Genomic DNA, 19723 nt, shown 5'->3' with positions numbered 1-19723 from the left:
CAATTTAACATTTCTGTAATTCTTGGTTTAATAAAGTTTTTTACCTTAAATATTGTTTACAATGTTATCTAATGTAATAGAAAGAATTGGAAATGTTGTCTTAGTCGTTAGATTTTATGTGAAGAGGGCCAGAGATGAATGGATATAGATATTGCATATATACAAACTTTATTATTATTAATTCGATTTTATTTTGAAGTATGTGCATATTGACTATTTAACAATATTAAGTCATATAGTTGTTGATCGTATTTTTTCTATTATAAATGCCGTAGTTTTTCAGATATAATTTGGAATAATGCCTGTTGAAGGTCTAGATTTTTTTTTCTATATTTTCAATCGATTTTGAAAATATTATTTGGATTTGGCCTTTAGAAGAACAATATATATTGTAGACAACAGTCTGTATTCCACTTTTTGAAACCCTCTTCACAATTACCTAATACGTTTCCTTGATCACAGGCGCGCCATGTGTGATATCGCATGAATATCGAATCTGACTTCCTCAAATTCCAAAATACATCTCATAAATTGTGCTAAAATTCATCGTTGATATTTTATTGCGTTAATCTGATACAATAAATTCACTCTAATTGATCTGCGAGACAATATGCTCCATCTTCTTTCTGCTCTTTAGTGCTCTCTGTTCCGATACTCAAGTGTGCAGGTTTTGGTTTTATTGTTGGTTTTTTATTCTGTACCTTTGGCCTATGCTTCGCTTTTTTCTCAGAAACATTAGGGTTTTCCTTCAGCTTCCCACAATAGAACTTTTTATTTGATTGAATATTTGCTGCATCGCTGTAGTAATTACTATATGGTTCATCAATATCTTCTCCTTTAAAATGTTTTGATTTCAAACGATCTGTGTCATCTTTATCAGATGCAACAGTCACATAGTCACCGACATCCATTTTAAGTGAGCCAGTTTCTGATATATTGTATAATTCACCATTTCTGAATTCCATTGTCCGATTTTTAAGTCTGTTAAAGCTTAGCTTATTGTACGGATTCTGTAAGGTCTGTGTCTTCGCATAGCTAGCTCTATCCAATGTTGTAAACTTCTTCTGGCTACCACAGGCACCCTCATTGTCAAAAACCATTCGAGATTCTCTTATGCTGTCGTAATCCTCGTGATCATTTTCATTGTTTGTATTTTCCTCTTTTGCAGAAACTTTAAAAATAATTTACCTTCGACACTGTATTACAGTCTATATTACATTGTATATCAGTCTTAATGCATTGTAGACAATAGTTGTTGATTGATCATAGTTTAAGTCAAACTAAAAATGGGTTAGAACGAAAGTTACTACGTACCATCAAGGACGGTTTCACATTGAACAAAAGTCTTCCTGTCAAATAGTAAATTGACTACTTTTGTAACTAATAAGGCATAGGAAAAATAAATAGAAGCTAAGTATGAAGAAAGTATCATTTTAATTACTATAACTCATTAAATGTGATTTATTTCGTTTTCTTGAAAATCTGCCTGTAAGGTATAAATATAGGGTAGAGAAAGGCCATGCATTTGTCTTAGAAATATGATTATAATATTGACGATAAAATTCATTATAAAAAAGTTATTTCATTAATAAACTTTTTCTCAATAGTCTTGTCATGAATAATATCTGCACATTGCTGCACCTCTGAGGGATGTTCACTTAGAAAATTTAAATATGTAATATACAATTTCTGAAGTTATGCTGAATCCAGTTAATATTGACTTATGAGACATTTTAAGAAGTAAAAAGAGTCAAGATAATTCAGCAAGAAGGATTTATTCAAGGAAGTCATGTGATACACAGTAATGTACAATCATACGCCTGTATATTTACCTTTCTTTTATGTAGAGCACTAAAAATAGAACTGCAAGAGTTCCCATACTTCCTAGTAGACCTAATAAGATGGGAATCCATGTCATAGATCCACTTGTATCACCATTTTTAGGTCCACCTGCTATATATGTATTATCTTAACAAAAAAGAACGATTCCATCGAATCAAATTGGATTGGTCTAATATTCAGATAAATTCTCAAATTCGCAAGAGCAATTCTAAAACGAGGCAAGTTATTGACAAACAAGTTGATGAAACAAGAATATCAACAGTCTCGTTTAAAGTCATCATTTTGCATGTTCTACGGTCGATACAATGACCTTGTCATCAAATACAATCTATCATTAAGTCGAATGCTGGCTGACGTTTTTCATACTGATTTTTAGGCCATTTTTTACACATTGAATTGTTTACGGATTTTTCCGTTTTCCTGATTATGACAAATAGAGTTAGCAGACAGCGGATGTGACCGGTCGGCAGGGGTACTTACTCCTCCACGGCACCTGATCCCAGCTCTGATGTTTGGAGAGGTTCGTGTTTGCTCTGCTCCCGATTTGTATTGTTTCAGTGGACTTTTGAGCTTGATTACTGTTCGTTATCTCCATGTATCACATAAGTTCTAATTAAAAAAATTAAATTACGAAAGAAAACGGAGAAAAATATACAGAATGCATATCAATGCCATATATAGTGATAATCTTCTACATATATCTACAGAACTATAGTTTGTAGCTACAACTGATCAAATTTCCAAAAGAATAAAATTCGCAAAATATCCGTATCACCTCAATCTTTTGTATCGTACATAGAGTGAAGTGAACTTTAGTGTCTGCTAGTATTGAAAGATTTAATCATAAAAAATGTAACAGAACTTACCTATCAAAATTTTGTGTAAAGAAATGTTGAACTTTACTAATGATTTTTCGACTCCTATGCTAAGACCTGTATGCATGTCACATACACTTACGCTGTGCTCCAGTTCCGTTGAAACATTCTCCTGTTGTTGCGTAACATTTTTCACAAGAACATTTTTCTTTGCATTTTTCACCATAATATCCTTCAGGACATGGTTTGCTGCATTCTTCCCCAAATGAGCCTATACAAGCTAAATTAACATTAAAGCAACTACAATATTTATGCATAGACATTCTACGTAAACATCAAAGAGTAAATGTGCCGATAACACAAAATCATGCATATCATGCAAAATAACTTGTGCAAATGTCATCCAATCCTGTATGGATATTCGAGAAAAAATTGCAATATATTAAACAAATATAAAACTCACGGTAACATTTTTCTCCAATGGTTCTGTATCCAGAGCAACACTTTATTCTGAAACACAAATCATTCTTAAATCAAACTCTAATCAATATTATTTCTTTGAAAGAAAAAATCCAGAACATCACAGATAATTTCTTTTTCTAGAAATAGATTGATACTTACTTACTGGGATTACTAAAATCAAAACATTTTGGTTTAACAGCTGTTAAGTTTGTATACGTATTCTGAATTAGAAAAAGTGATACCGCTATAAAATATCCAAAATTATACATTTTCTCAAAGTTTCAATGTGCTGTGAACAATAAGTAGTGTTGAATTCATCAATTCATTGTTCTAATTTCCTTATCTATACTCTACTGCACATCGACTGTAAATATTAATTCAAAAGTTACTATCAAAATGAATGAGGAAGAAAAACTTCAAATTGCTGCGTGACTTTTTTGGTCAATGACTTTTACACTAGATGAGATAAATTTAGTGAATTAAATAATTAAATAAAATAAGTCAACATAGGAAAGGTACATAACTCGTAGTTAATAAAGGTTCCCTTGTGATTTCCCATACAAATGGAAACATGAAACAAGATAAATTATTTTTCAACAAGTAAGATTGACTATGTCTTTATTTGCTTTTAGAATACACTACACACTTTCTGAGGAGTTCTGCCATTTTTGACAATCCCAATCGTGAATTTCACTATTAGTGCCCAACATGAATACTCCAAATCTGTAAATTGTTTTCTTGGTATCTTTTAATGTAAAGTGTTTGATTAATCACTGCATTCAGTGCTAATGATTTTTTGTTGTTCTACATGTAGATTAGGAATGTTCCCTGGTGGTGGTGGAGGGGGGGGGGGGGAGCAAAAAGAACAGCACCACAAGGATATCAAACATCTTCCAAGCTTTTGCTAGAATCTTACTGGCATCTGGTTCTCTGCTCGAAATTTAAAACTTCTACTTACATAAATGTATTGCAGATTATTGATTCAGCAACAATTCCAATGCCTAAATCTTTTTTTTTTTGAAGAGCTAACACATACACATATTCTTAACATCTACTGTATGTACATGTAGTTAATCGAACCGGTTACATGTCACCAATCATGAAAAAATAACAATGCTTCGTCCATTTGCTTACTTTAGACATCAGTCTTGTATTTATTAAGAACACATGAGAAACAGGGAAACTGTTGAATGTGATGTCTCTAAGCATCGCCCCCTTGCACCCCCACCCACCCACACACACACCAGAAAAGAACGGTGGCAACCTAGTATCTACTGTGTCAAAGGTTCCATTTTACTTCTATGCAAATAAAACAGATAAGTTGCGCAAAACTAGTTTCATGTTTATGTATACTCGCAGTTATATATAATTTACTTTAAAGTCGTACTATTTTGTCTTATTTACTTTAAAGCCGTACTATTTTGTCTTATTTTTAAGTATTTCTTATTTCTTAGCTTAAATATTTTAGGAAAATAGAAATATGAACATATCCTGTTATGCAGTGTTATATTAATTAGTGAAATGTAATCAAAAAGTAAACACTTCAAGTGCAATTCAAATATACATAGCAAACGGAAAAGTGAAATACAATGTAAGAGTTTCAATAATGTGTGTTGTTAATTGCATTTGCACCATATAAATCGGAACGAAATGTGTTCAAATTTGTTCCAAGGGCTATCTCCTTCCATTTGTTAATCCAAATTTTTCAGATATTCGCTAACCAATCTCCAAACACTTTGTCGGTACTTGGCACACGTACAACTAAATTAGAAATGTTAATTGATATTATAATTACTGTATCTGCAGATTTTTGACAACTCTATAATCAGTCAATGGGGCATCTGCTGACTTTGTAGTATCTCAACGCAGGCATTTGCCAAAGCTATAGTCTTTCAAAGTAGGTATAAGTCGACTCCTCAGCCTCTCAATATAGACCTTGGCTGAATTAAATTGCTTCTTGACCCAAATTAGGCATTGTGATCGTTAACAACTCACACGTCATGGATCAGTAGAATGATTCATAAGCAATTTCAAATTCAATTGAAATGAAAGTTAACAAGCATTCTGAGAGTATTGCATTAGCAATACTAGTCCCCTACCGGCAAGTGTAATCTGGTTCCCGTTAAGAATTGAAAATGCCTTAATTCCGTCAAAAATCAATGAAGCGGGACGAAATGCAAACTTGATCTATAACTACCAAGGTAAAGTCACATACGAAATATCAGCTCAATATCTGAAAGTGTTTAGAAGAAAATTGCGGAAAACCCTTAAAAATTGAAAAGGTCGCAATTCCGTCAAAAATCAATGAAGCGGAACGAAATGCAAACTTGATCTGTAACTCATCAAGATACACTCACATGCCAAAAATCAGCTCAATATCTGCAAGCGTTTAGGAAAAAGGTGCGGAAAACCAAGTGGGACAGACTGACAGACAGACAGAGGGACAGACGGACAGATAGACTTCGAGGAAACCTATAGTCCCCTCCGGTTTCACCGGTAGGGGACTAATAAATGCAGCCAGGTCACTTTTAATACCATAAAGCATACTGGGCATAGGATAAGTGAGCAAAACTCGTATGTTTTCTTTTAATACTAGTATGACATAATTCATTACACATATTAAAAGATGCCGATGTAAAGGCGAATAATGGCCCATGAATTTAAGTATGACGTCAACAACATTAATAACAAGCATTCTGAGAGTATTGCATTAGCAATACTAGTCCCCTACCGGAAAGTGTAATCTGGTTCTCGGTAAGAATTGAAAATGCCATAATTCCGTCAAAAATCAATGAAGCGGGACGAAATGCAAACTTGATCTATAAGTAATCAAGGTAAAGTCACATACCAAAAATCAGATCAATATCTGAAAGCGTTTAGAAGAAAATTGCGGAAAACCCTTAAAAATTGAAAAGGCCGTAATTTTGTCAAAAATCAATGAAGCGGAACGAAATGCAAACTTGATCTGTAACTCATTAAGATACACTCACATGCCAAAAATCAGCGCAATATCTGCAAGCGTTTAGGAAAAAAGTGCGGAAAACCAAGTGGGACAGACTGACAGACAGACAGAGGGACAGACGGACAGACGGACAGACAGACAGACGGACGGACAGACTCAGAGGAAACCTATAGTCCCCTCCGGTTTCACCGGTAGGGGACTAATAACTATGGTGAGTTAACCATGCATCGGACGCATACCTTGCTTCGGACAGTTTAAGCTATAAACTTTCATTTAACCTGAGTCTCTCCATGTTTTTACTTGTTTCTGTTTGTAAGCTAAAGATTGAAAGTTTTTAATGATGCCGATTCTTATTATCATGTTGTCATCAAAATACTACGAGAATGGCCTTGAAGTTACGTCATATTTTACCTCATCAAAGGGGAGTAACCAGAATTTAATGATTATGCAAATTTTTAGAGTTGTCGTTCTTTTTATTAGATTTCACGAAACCAGTCGGACTTGGATTGAAGTTGTCAATGATTAATAATTTTACAGAAATTTTCCAAAAATTTAGTTTTAATATTTGTATAAATTTTTTTAGAGTTGTTTTTTACTAGTATGTTTATTTCACCGTACATCGGACACAAATTAACCATGCATCGGACACTTTCCGATGCATGGGTAATCGCTTCCATTTTCATTATAAAAGACCCAAAGTGACAGCTGTTTTTTGCGGATATAGAAAATAAAAACTCTAAATTTCCAGGGAAAATCCAAGTTATCGATATATGACGACTAGAAATGAACTCAATTTATTTTACAGACTAGAGGATGATAACTTATGAGACAAAGGCCCGAGTTGCCATATAACCAGCATTGTGAAGCCTTTGTAATGCGATGTGATGCACCTAAAATCTCTCCACATTTGTGAATTGATATAGTCAATCTATTTTAATGAGAAGGTTAATGTTTAAATTTAAAGATTAAAATATTTCTATATCACTAATTTTAAAGCAAGAAGATAAAGGTTTGATATTTTTTCAGTTCAAATACCGTTTGTCGGATGCATGGTGAATATTGTCCGATCCATGGTGAATTCTTACTCATTTCAAAAAAATCGGTTTTTATGGATATTTTTTTCAATAAATAACACAAAATTGTGTGACAAATTCATATTTTAATGAATACTACATTTTGTTAATATTCGGTCCATAGCGATATCGCTAGAACTTGTTGAAGTACGAGGGTGCCCGATACATGGTGAACTCACCCACTATGATACAGAATAGAATAGAATTTATTTGCCAATCATGGTCCCATTAGGGGAATAACATAGATACAAGCATAATTTGTAACACTCAAGAGGACAAGAAAATACGTGAACATAGAGCATACAGAACATAAAAAAACTTGATGTTCATACTAGATGATACATTTAATGAAATATGTTTATAGACTAGTAGTAAATCATTTCACTTTCATGTTCTAAAATGCCCTTTTACAGGATGAACCTCTTAACTTGTTTTTAAAAGTACTCTTTCCATTTAATTGTACATTTAATAGAAGATGGTTAAAAAATCCATTCCATAAATTCATAATAAAACGTGTCGGCCTGGCATGCCTTGAAGTTCACATGAGGTATAAAAATCAAAGTACTCAGAGGTACAGAGAGCCGGGCTCATTTATAGAGCAGTGACCTGTATCGTTTTACATGAAACATACAAGAAATAACTGTTATGTAAGAATTTCAGAAATATTTTTGGCGATATATTATTAAATGCATTTTAATAGTTTTTAAAACACAGGGAAAGTAGGTTTTTAATCACCTCTTTATAACACGTACTGTGTAACCTCAGTTTCAGGATATCGCATATTACATTACTCACATTTCATCTAATTGGAACAACATTCCCCAGATTATTTTCGATATTTTTACTTACAAATCGTAATACTGTCACTTCATTTATTGTCATATACCTATAGGTATAAGAGAAACATTTTCAAGGCCTTTAACTATATATTTAGCTTTATATCATTAACGCATTTTAAGTTTGTAATCTCGAGAAGCGTATTTTTAAAATTTTTCTTTACTTTGTATTGTACTGTTTTACACTGGTAATTTCTATAGTTATAATTATCTTTTTGATGCGCTTGTTTCCGCGGAAGAAATAAAAACATTATATTAATGATGTATACATATTACTTAAATTAGAATCCAGGGAGTGCAATTAATTATATATAGTCTAACTTAAAATGGGATCTTAATTTAAACCATTAACTTTTTAAAAATGTTTAAGGTCGGGCACACTACCTTTTATGAAGGCACTTTTCAACACGTGACTATGTTTTCGTCAAACCCATTCCCCAATCAACTGAATGAATCGCAAAGCATGACGGGCTACTACGTGTTCACGATTCAACAGCGACATGTGGTTTTTGTCGGTCTACTGCATAATATTTACTTGGTCACCGGAAAAACTGTACAGTTTCTTTTTTACTTTATAAGTCTGAAATTGAAAGATTATATTCCAAAGACGCTGTTCCATGCTCACACATAATATTGGAGCTGTTTTATATGATTAATAGTTGCTACAAATACCGTACAAACGCTTTAACGTTTGAATATAAATAAATTCTTTTTGATGATATTGAGGAGTTAAATAATATTTGCGCATATTATACTACTGTCTAAAAACTATGTACATGTACATCACGTGAAAAAAACACAATCACTGCTTTATCCACACAATAGCAGCTACGTCTCTTTGAGCAATAGTTTACGCCGTTGTATTACAAGTTGATATAAGGCTTCAGAAAGAACATTTTGTAAATGTGAGCATAGAAAATGAAAGATTACATATCATATTCAATATTCCTTTCATTAATATCGAAAGAGAATTGAAAATGAGTTTCCAAGGAACAATTAAATTTCCTCTTTATTTTCAATACACCAAAGTTCGTACTGATACCTGTAGTAGCCCAAAATGCATTGCGACTCATTCAACAGTCGGTAAAGTAAACAGATAGCTAATTTAACATGCAAATGTATGCTGACGTCAGAAAATCTAGTGGTCTCGACCTGTTGAAAAATACTGTACATGTATTAAGCTCAAATATTATACAAGCACCACGTTTACGTTCCATCTCTATAGACAAGTTCTAAAAGTAAAGACGGAATAACACCAAATTACACTGAATTAATAAAATTCTAAGGTATCAAATTTATCAAAAGTATATAACAGAAATCCATCGCAGCATATTGCATACGACTTTGCCTGTTTCGAGTAACACAGAGTGATTAATTCTGGTCCTCGACGAAATTGTGCTACACTGAGGTATAGTTCGTCTTGATTGCGTTTTAGTTTGATTAAAAAGGCGGTAATTTAAAACTATAAATATGTGCTTCAGGTTGATTCGAACAACGACTCTAAAACAAACTTTTAAGCTGAACACGATTCGTAAAAGAAATTTGTCTGCCATATTCGATTGGACTCTCGCTATATACGTCCCCTATATATAAAGCTGCTTACTTAGTCAGTGGTGTGTGTAATCAATCGTCACCGGTGTAGACGGACGTATGATAGCACTCGGTAGCGAAATATAAAAATAGCAAAAAATAACTGTTTACTTCTAATGCAGGATAGTAAGATACCAAAGGGACTTACAACAGTTGCACAGGTCAGTGCAGTATACAAACAAACACAAATACACGTAACTGCAATAAAATGTAAACAAAGGTAATATAATGCAAGATGACCAGCACGAACATGAGTCGCCATTCCACGCCGATACCTTTGACAATAAAGCAGTCAGGTGTAACGAATGCGAAGAGTATATCCCGGTGTTGATATCGTAGATAGCAATATCGAAAATGGTGTATGCCTATTTACGAGTCTTGTTCAGCTTTATTAGTCCCCTACCGGTGAAACCGGAGGGGACTATAGGTTTCCTCTGAGTCTGTCCGTCCGTCTGTCTGTCTGTCTGTCCGTCTGTCTGTCTGTCTGTCCCTCTGTCTGTCTGTCCCACTTGGTTTTCCGCACTTTTTTCCTAAACGCTTGCAGATATTGAGCTGATTTTTGGTATGTGAGTGTATCTTGATGAGTTACAGATCAAGTTTGCATTTCGTTCCGCTTCATTGATTTTTGACGGAATTACGGCCTTTTCAATTTTTAGGGGTTTTCCGCAATTTTCTTCTAAAAGCTTGTAGATATTGAGCTGATTTTTGGTATGTGGCTTTACCTTGATTAGTTATAGATCAAGTTTACATTTCGTCCAGCTTCATTAATTTTTGACGGAATTATGGCATTTTCAATTCTTAACGGGAACAGAACCAGATTACACTTGCCGGTAGGGGACTAGTATTGCTCATGCAATACTCTCAGAATGCTTGTTAATTTTGATATCCAGCGGTCTATCTTACTATATAAAAGTGGGCATAAATACGAACCAGGTTGTCAAGAACAGGTTTCCTAATTTGTTGTTGACTGTTGAAATAACCATGCGCCCGGATGCCCGAGACGCACAAATTTTTTAGCGGGCGAACAAATTTGCATGTATCGGCGGCTGGACGTGTTAACATTTTCGATAATTAAAATTCATATATTTGATAAATCTCTTTCATATCAACTACATGTAATAGTATCGGTAGCAAAGTGTAACAAGCCAAGAGGAAGAATTCATCAGTGTTTAGATTTTGGTTTGAAGTCATGCTGACCTGGGTTCCAGTCACATAATCTTTAAAAAAAAATTATAAGACAATTATTTTCTTGGGCTAGTTGATCAATGGCAGGACTGACAACTTTTACTAGCAGTCAGCCCTGTATGTCTGGCTAATTATGCAGTGAGTTATACACACTGGTTCTGTGTGACCCTGAAATGGAAACCATTTGTGAATTTGCATATTCATCAATACACCAATTTTCTTCTTCTGACAAAGTTACTGAAATAAAGCTTCAAAAGATGATTTACTTGCCCAATAACAAAATTATGTTGGTAAAAAGTTCAGTCAGGTTTAATACTGTGTTTATATAACTGGAGATTTTAGATATTTGACTTGTTAGGTCTGTCAGTGATTGGTTTCAGATAAAACATTTGCCATATTTTAATGGTTTATTAAAAATAATTCAGAGAGGTAATTTCATTTTCTTAGTAGGACGTTGGAAGTTCATGGAACAATTTACAACAGATAAGAAAACTAAAACACATGCTTGGGTTTAAAATATTACTGCAACTTTAGATATATTAATTCAGAGCTCATAAAATGACCAAAAAATGCAACTCATTAAATATTTGTGGAATAAAAAAAATATTGCAAGATAATTAGTATCTGACGCTTAATTTAGTCTAAGGCAACTCATTCAACATTTGTGGAATAAAAAGGATTTTATTGTAAGATAATTAGTATCTGACTCTCAGGGTGAAATAATTCTGGAGGGGGGATAGGGTTTTCAATTTTCAATACAAAAGTGTACTATGCAAGGAATGCTGCATTTGAGCCCATCATGACAGAAGAATTACCAGGATTGAGAGTATCAGTTCAGTGAGATTTATTAGTTTCAAGGTCTAGTGTACATTGTAGGTCACTTCAAATATTCATAAGTATTACAACATACTCTAAACTGATTCCTGTACAGGTAGTATGGGAATTTTGAAGGTAAGACTGAAGGCATAATTTTTGTTTCCTTTTTTACAAGAAGCCAATTGATGAAACCAGAAGGCAATTATTCAAAAGACTCAAATTTTTGGAGTTGATTTCATTAGCTCCAATTGTTCGCCAATTGAAAGTATATTATGCATTGATAATTTTCTTGGGTAAGTATTGTGAATGGCTCAGGGATATAAGATCCAGGGGCAGATATATTCTCAATCCAGCCCATTGGGATTTCATTAAATAGCTACAGCTTCAGTGAATTAAGCTGTTACAAGCATAAGTTTAGGAAAATACAAAACTATTGTTTATGGACTAGGAATTAAAGCATTTGTCAAATTCTTTCCAGTTACATGTAGGTTCCTACCCTTTAAACATGTCATTCATGCAGAATCAACAGCAAAATTCTGCTTGTCAGCTATAAGATTTTATGCATGATAGAAGTTCATATGGTTCTTTCATTATATTTTAACAGTATTTTTTAGCTGCAAACCTGTTCAAGGTATGGATTAAGCCTTTATTAAGCAGAAAGTGTCTTCTTACCATCACTTTTTTTGTCTAAATTGAGGAAATTTTGTTTTAATTTGTATTAGTCTCTATACCTTGAGGATTATGAGTATTATGCACTGTCTGGAAATGTCTACACAATAATTCATATTTGTTATAAATGTAGGATGAAGTAAAATGTTCTTGCAATCCATTAAGATAGGGGAAGGGGTTGCTCTGCTTATGAGTCATTTATTAGTGACTGATGTCTGCCCTTTTCTATCATAGTTCTAGGTAGTGAAGGCATTCTATATGACTTGTGAGTCTATAAGACACATTAGAAGTCAAATTTTACAAGCTATATGTTCCTCAGGTCGAGACCACTAGATTTTCTGACGTCAGCATAAATTTGCATGTAAATTAGCTCTCTGTTTACTTTACCCACTGATGAATGAGTCGCAATGCATTGTGGGCTACTACAAGTACTCAGTTGTGTTGAAAATAAAGGGCAACTTGAATTGTTCCTTGGAAACTCATTTTCAATTCTTTTCTGAGATTTATGAAAGAAATATTTAAAATAATGTATAATCTTTCATTTCCATGCTCACATTTACAAAATATGCTTTATGAAGCCTTACATCAACTTATAACACAGCGGCCTAAACCATTGTTCAAAGAGACGTAGGTGCTATCGTGTCGATAAAGCATTGAGAGTTTTTTTTCCCACGTGATATACGTGTACATAGTTTTAGACGACAGTACAAGGTGCGCAATTATTATTTAACCCCTCAATATTATCAAAAAATTTTTATGTACATGCAAACGTCAAAGCTTTTGTACGGTATTTGAAGCAACTATCAATCATCTAAAACAACTCCAATACTAAATGTGAGCATGGAGCAGTGTCTTTGATATATAATCTTTCAGTTTTGGCCTTATGAAGTGAAAAAAGAAGCTCTACGGTTTTTCCGGTGACGAAGTAAATATTATGCAGTAAACCGACGAAAGCCAAGTGTCGCTATTGAATCGTAAACACGTAGTAGACTGTCATGCTTTGGGACTCATTCAATTGATTGGAGAACGGATGTGACGAAAACATCGTCACGTGTTGAAAATTGCCTTCCATATAAGGTAGTGTACCCGACCTGTTCCTGGTACATGTAGTCAGTAGCTGGAAGGATCAAGTTTATGGTGTGAAGGCTCCTCAATTATAAAGATTATTTTGGTTGAAAAAGCAAGAATTTGAACCTATAAAAATAGAATTTAAGTATGGTGTCAAGGTTATTCTGCTTTTAAGTATTCATTTAATCCTAAATAAGATTTTATTTGGCATACCAAGTATTAATAACATTTCAATATTTCATTTTGATTCACTGGGGAAAAATGGATACTATAACCACATGAAACATATGTAAGCACTAGAAGCGAGACTTTATTCCCTAATAGCTATCCTTTAACAAAATACAAATTAACATATTTATTTGATAGCAAAGATTTCTAATGATAATCCTACAGTATCAGTAACATAAATTGCCCTCAGAACAATAATGCTTTAAACCAGCTTGAATACTTATGCTGCTGTTGAAATGAGAGTGGTATACTAGAACCAGCCATTTTATAATGACAGGGCAATAGTTTGCTCCAGATGTAATGCATCTTAATACCTTAGTTATTCATTATATTTATATGTAGATATTTGCTATAAAATAACCCAAGGATTATCTAAAATATGTTCCTTAATTCCTCATAAAAGTTGCATATTAATACACCAATAAGAAAATAACACATGTTTTCTTTCTATATTTAATACTAGTATCTTTAAAAAAAAAAAGGGGGGGGGTCTGGAGTAAGTGTTTAAGTAAGTTTTACCTAGTAAATAGGATATATTATTTAAGGGCTGTTGGTCGTGGGTCAGTTGAATGCGGCTTCCTCATTTTATGGGGTGATCGAAACCTGTGGTTTCCAAAGGTTTCGGCCATGTGGCGTTTGCGCCGAGCCATTCAACTGATGCTATAATTCATTTTGCTGCTGCTGCTTAAATCAAACTTATTTACTTTGAAAATGTGTGTTGCTTTCAACAAATTCATGAACTGGTCTGCTTTTCTTGCTTAAAACAAACTCAATTACTGTGCAAAATGTATACTGCTTTCAACAAATTCATGCATTGCTTTGCTTGCTAAAATATGTTGAGTAACGTTCGCGGTTAACCCGGAACGATAACTCTGCATACATGTAAAGTTTATGTAAAATACATAAAATATAATTACCGTTCTCGGTATACCCAAAACGGCCATATTTATGCTTATTAATATTATATGCTTTCATGTTGTTTGCTGCTGCTGCTGCTTGTTGTAATTTGGGGTTGCTCTTTATGCTTGGCGACCTCTTGCTGCTTTTAAAAATGCCACGACCAACAATCGCCAATATCATAATAAACGTGTTTAAAATCATGTTTGCATTATTTTCCTCTATATAAATAACATCCTATCAAAACGTCATAAATTTCTTTAGAGGCCTTCCCTAACAAAATACATGCAAAAAACGGCGCTTTAACGGGGAAAATGCCATTTTCGCCAACTTTGAGAGTTTATGTTATTTTGCTTAGTTTAGCTTATTTTGCAAATAATAAATTCTAAGTTCAAATTGCAAGTTTAAAAAAATTAGACATATCTACGGTAGGAAAAAAAAACTAATAAACATTGATGTTGAAACGATTTTGAAATGTTCTAGCTTATAGGTCGATTTTTTTTTTAATTCCGAATGCGTCCTTTGTTAAATTTCATTCGCTTGAATAGAACTAGAAGCCAAGATTTCTTTCAATAACACACAAAACATTGATCTTAAATTAAAAAAAATCAAAGTACATGTACTGAAATTATTGATGGAAGTTGATTTTAATGACGGTTTCAATAAAATTTAATATTTGTAACCTTGTTCACAACTTTTAAATTATGTACACATTAATAATGCTTCATGATTTGGTACCAGTGATTTTTTAGGGCCGATGTGGGGCCAAAATTCGTCCCCAGTCCCAATTGAAAATATGCTTGTATTTTCCCGAAATGTAGTGGAAGTTTTCCCAAAGAAAAACTTTAAAATATGTGATCAAATTCAGTTTGTTTATTGCATGTTTTTCAGTTAAGTTCCAGAAGGTTTTGTTGTTCAGCCATATTGGATTTCTTCATAATTAGATAATTCATACCACTATTGTTCTTGATGCAAGTAATTAGATAATTCATACCAAGAATAGTCTTGATTTGTTATAACAATTGTTTGTTGGAGTAATACAAAGACAAAAACAAAGCTTTTTGACAACGCTTTTTAAGTGACTGGGTTTTCTGGGAGATTCCCAATTTAGCCTAATTGACGCTGAAATTCCCAATTTTGAGGGCCCCAGCCCCCAGTCCCAAAGTACTGAAAAAAAAACACTGGGAACTTTTGAATGATACACGTAAACGTGTAAGAATCCTTCTCTGCTCAAACATTTTCAGTAATTTAAGGTAATTTTCCTGACCAAAAGTTTGCTTAAAAATGCTAGAGCAACATAGCTTTTCGTCAGAATATGATACAAGTGTGTATTCCACTCCTTTATATATGATATTTGAATAAATAATTTTTAAGCGCATTTTGAATTTGCATATACAAAAAGTCGCCCGCGAGGTGCAGTTGTTAGAGCGTTTGTTCTAGAGTCGCGATGTAAGGAGTTAATCCTTAGGTCGCGGGTTCGAATCCACTTCGGACGTGGAGGCCAGTGTAAAGATGGAATAATGAACGGGGGTCATTTTTTGGAGTCGAAAAATGACCCCGGTCATTTTGCCTGTAGAAAAAGTGGCATTTTCCTTAAAATCTGCATACCCTACGTGAAGGAAAATTATTTCCGTAGAATAATGACCCCTGGTAAATTTTATTAGAGATATATATTCGGGGGGATAAATAAAATAAGAATTAATAAACCAAGAGGCCCGTGGATCAATATGCTCATCTGAGGTAAATTGGAGATATAGCGATGATCTGTTGTTCTCATTAAATCTGTCAATGTCCTTCATGATGAATTTACAACTTTAATCGACATCAATGTACACTATGTGGAAATGTTTTCATTCTGATTTGAATTATGAATCATTGTTTAAAAAAAGATATCTTTTTATTTTTGCTTACACTATCCTGAGAGAGAGAGAGAGAATATTATTTACAATGTTTACCTACCGGTTAATTAAGTTACGTCCGAATGCGTTTTTTAAGGCAATGATTTAAACAGTGTACATACATGAAATTTTCGGACATATAGCAAAAGTGTCTTACAATTTATATAAGAATTAATCGATGTTTTAGAGACTGCTGAAGTCATCCCGTTTCTTAATTGGCCATAAACGTCTATAATCAGTAAAATATCGAAATATGAAAAATCATAAAAAGGATGATGACTAAAATGTATGCTATTGCAAGCAATAGTATGAGGGGCGTTTTTGTACAGTATGTTTCATAATATAAAATGTTATGGCACGCCGATTGCTTCAAAATTATTTTCTGCACAACGATCACGATTTTATACACGAGCTTGATGGAAAATATACACGAGTAAAATAAAAATGCACGTATCGGTAAAAATTGCACATAGTTTGAAAGATTTTAACACAAACATAACGAAAAATACACGAATCCGAAATTTTTTACACGATTAAGGGGTATAAAATGCACAAACGTAAAATCAAAAACTGCACGAGCAGAGGAAACTTAAAATTACACAAACAATTTTACTGCGCATACAGCTGCGCATATCATTATTATGCACATAGAATATTCATTGTGTTCTTGGTTTTCTGTACTCTTTATCTCTTCCTGAATGCTGGGTGTAATCGAGAGAAAATGGCGTTGACGATGATATGCATGTTTGTTTGCTTCTTTATTTCTTTGCTAAAACTCGATCCGATTTCTAGCTAATGCCAATCGAACGAATGAAATGTTTTCTCGTGAACTGTGTGAAAAAATTTAAAAGTTGTGGGGGATATTATATTTTTCTTATATTGACCGAGATCCTAGTCAAAATAGGGAGGTATTATATGATGCCGGACATAAATTGTGACAAGAAAAGAATTGCATGTTTGTGTTATAATGCGGGGAAAAAAAGTACCATTGCATATGATGCACTCGACTCCGAACTAAAAGTAATACGCTCTATTGTCTTTTAAAATTCTCTAACTTATAGATACAACTTTAACGGAAAGTACTTGTATAAAATAAAATTAACACATGCGTAATAAAACAATTAATAACGTGGATTCTTCATGAAAATGATGGCAGAATTATTGCTGATTATAATTATTAAATTGTAGAATTTATTTTGGTACTTCTCATTTGTACTAATTATGAATTCATTTGGGCAGATTTTTTTCATTTAGGAATATAGGAAATTATTCAGTTGGCTGGATATATTTTTTATTTTCAAAAGGATTAAAAAGTGGGAATTACCTGACCTTAGATATACACAGTATGTTTTTAAAGTCAAACATAAAAAATATTTTATTTCTAATTATACATGTATCTTTACTTATAAAATATGAGAATATCAATTTTGGTTGGACATCTGTAGCCTACATTGTTATGAATTCCTTCCATGATATCGCATATTTTCAGTCATAAACTACTCAATAAAAAACAAGACATTCCTAAGGGTATAAGCGTTACCCTCATTCGTAATGGCGATTACTTGATAAATGTTTTCACTTTTAATAAATAGGACCAGATAAAGGGAAAATATATATACTCTATGTGCTTTAGTACATGCAGTTTTGTGTTTTGTTACTTAAAATTTGTCCAAATGAAATAACAAAACTCTACTCAAATGATCCTGGCACCGGTAAAACATATCATCAGTGGCGGATCTGGTTCGTGGATTGATAGAGTAGCAACATCTGAATCTATGTATTTATTAAAGTTTCAAATCGTTGGACCATAATGACACATCAGGAATTTTAAAACATAGTGAATTACTAAATACATCTGCGTACAATGTTACAAATAAGAAAATGGGAATGGATATTATAATAAATAGAAAGAACAAAGAATGTGTAAATAGAAAGAACAAAGAATGTGTTGTATCACTCTTAAATAATGCAAATAAAATCAAAATCATGTTCTTTATGGAGCTCGAGGTTTGACAAATATTTTCCAAGACAACAATTTCTCTTTACATTTCGAATTCGTATGCATAAAATTTTAATTATTTTCCGAACACTAAGTTTTTGTAATATAGGCTAACACTTTTTTACCCAAAGCTATAGTCCTTATAAAAAGAACAAGACTGTATAATTATAAAATGAAAATAATCTTCAATAACATTCAAGGAGCATATTTGATACAAGATTCACTTTTTGAAAGACTATTCATGTGCATATCTAACGTTTTTGAAAAATCAGATTATGAGTTAAAAAGCCTAATCTATGCAATTTGTATTTTGTACGTATACATGTACAAATAATTAAAAAGTTTGCTTTATAGCAATATTTTACATGTGTATCAATGGCATCAACCAGGTCTTGTTTTACTTCGAGCATGACTACGAATAAATATAAGAAAACATATGATGAATATAAACCTCAAGAAATCTTTGTTTTATTACCGTGTGTTTATTATTGTCAAAATCTGCATTGAAAATAAATGTGCATGTGTAGCCAAGTCCCAGCTAATTAAGTTCATCTTGTATGTCTTCTTGAATTTAGTCTTACAATATCGTTACAGTTCAGTTGAATTGCAATCCTGATTTCGATAGACTATTTTATGTACCCTTAAATTCTTAGAAAATATTTCAGGCACGTAGAATCAGGAGGGGTCTGCCCCCCTTTTTTTTCCAATCATAACCTACTTCTATTGTAAATTTCCACTGAAAAGCTGGTTGCCCCCTCCCTTTGTTGTAGGATAGTTTAAATGAAAGTAATTTGGTATTATAATGTGTTTCTAAAATACTTGTTTTGTTTTTTCAGGTAGGTTGTCAAAAAAAAAAAAAAAAATCTGACCCCCCCCCCCTCCCCCGCTTTCAAAAACGATACTACTTGCCTGTATTTTATAATTTTAAATTTTCTTAACTCCTTTATATGCATTTTAACTACAAAATAGACTACCGCCGATACATTAAAAACAACATAAATTAAACTTTAATTTACATAAGTAAAAGGACTGTATATTTTTTCTACATTTTCATGGAGTTTTTATGAAATCACCACACGTTGCTCAAAAGTTAAGACTACATGTACTACATGTACTTTGTTACATACAGATACCAAAAAGTGAGATATGCGTTTCAATATTAAAATTTAAGTTGCACAATTAATATTTGCTCGATTTTCTTTACTGTTGACTTCCAAAACGTTTTCGGCCAAATTCCACAACCCAGATGATCGCAACATTGCTTTTTTGAATTGCTAGTAATATAATCTTTAATCAAAAGGTATTATTGGTGTGTCAAATAGCTATAAATCGATTAGCGTACGTGTCTTTCGTTCCAGAACCAGCAGGGAAGGATCTCTGTAT

Source organism: Saccostrea echinata, unplaced genomic scaffold, assembly GCF_033153115.1.
Source record: "Saccostrea echinata isolate AGI-Se365-2 ecotype Australia unplaced genomic scaffold, CSIRO_AGI_Sech_v1 ptg000054l, whole genome shotgun sequence".
Lineage (NCBI taxonomy): Eukaryota > Metazoa > Mollusca > Bivalvia > Ostreida > Ostreidae > Saccostrea > Saccostrea echinata.
Note: the sequence above shows the minus strand (reverse complement) of the source record.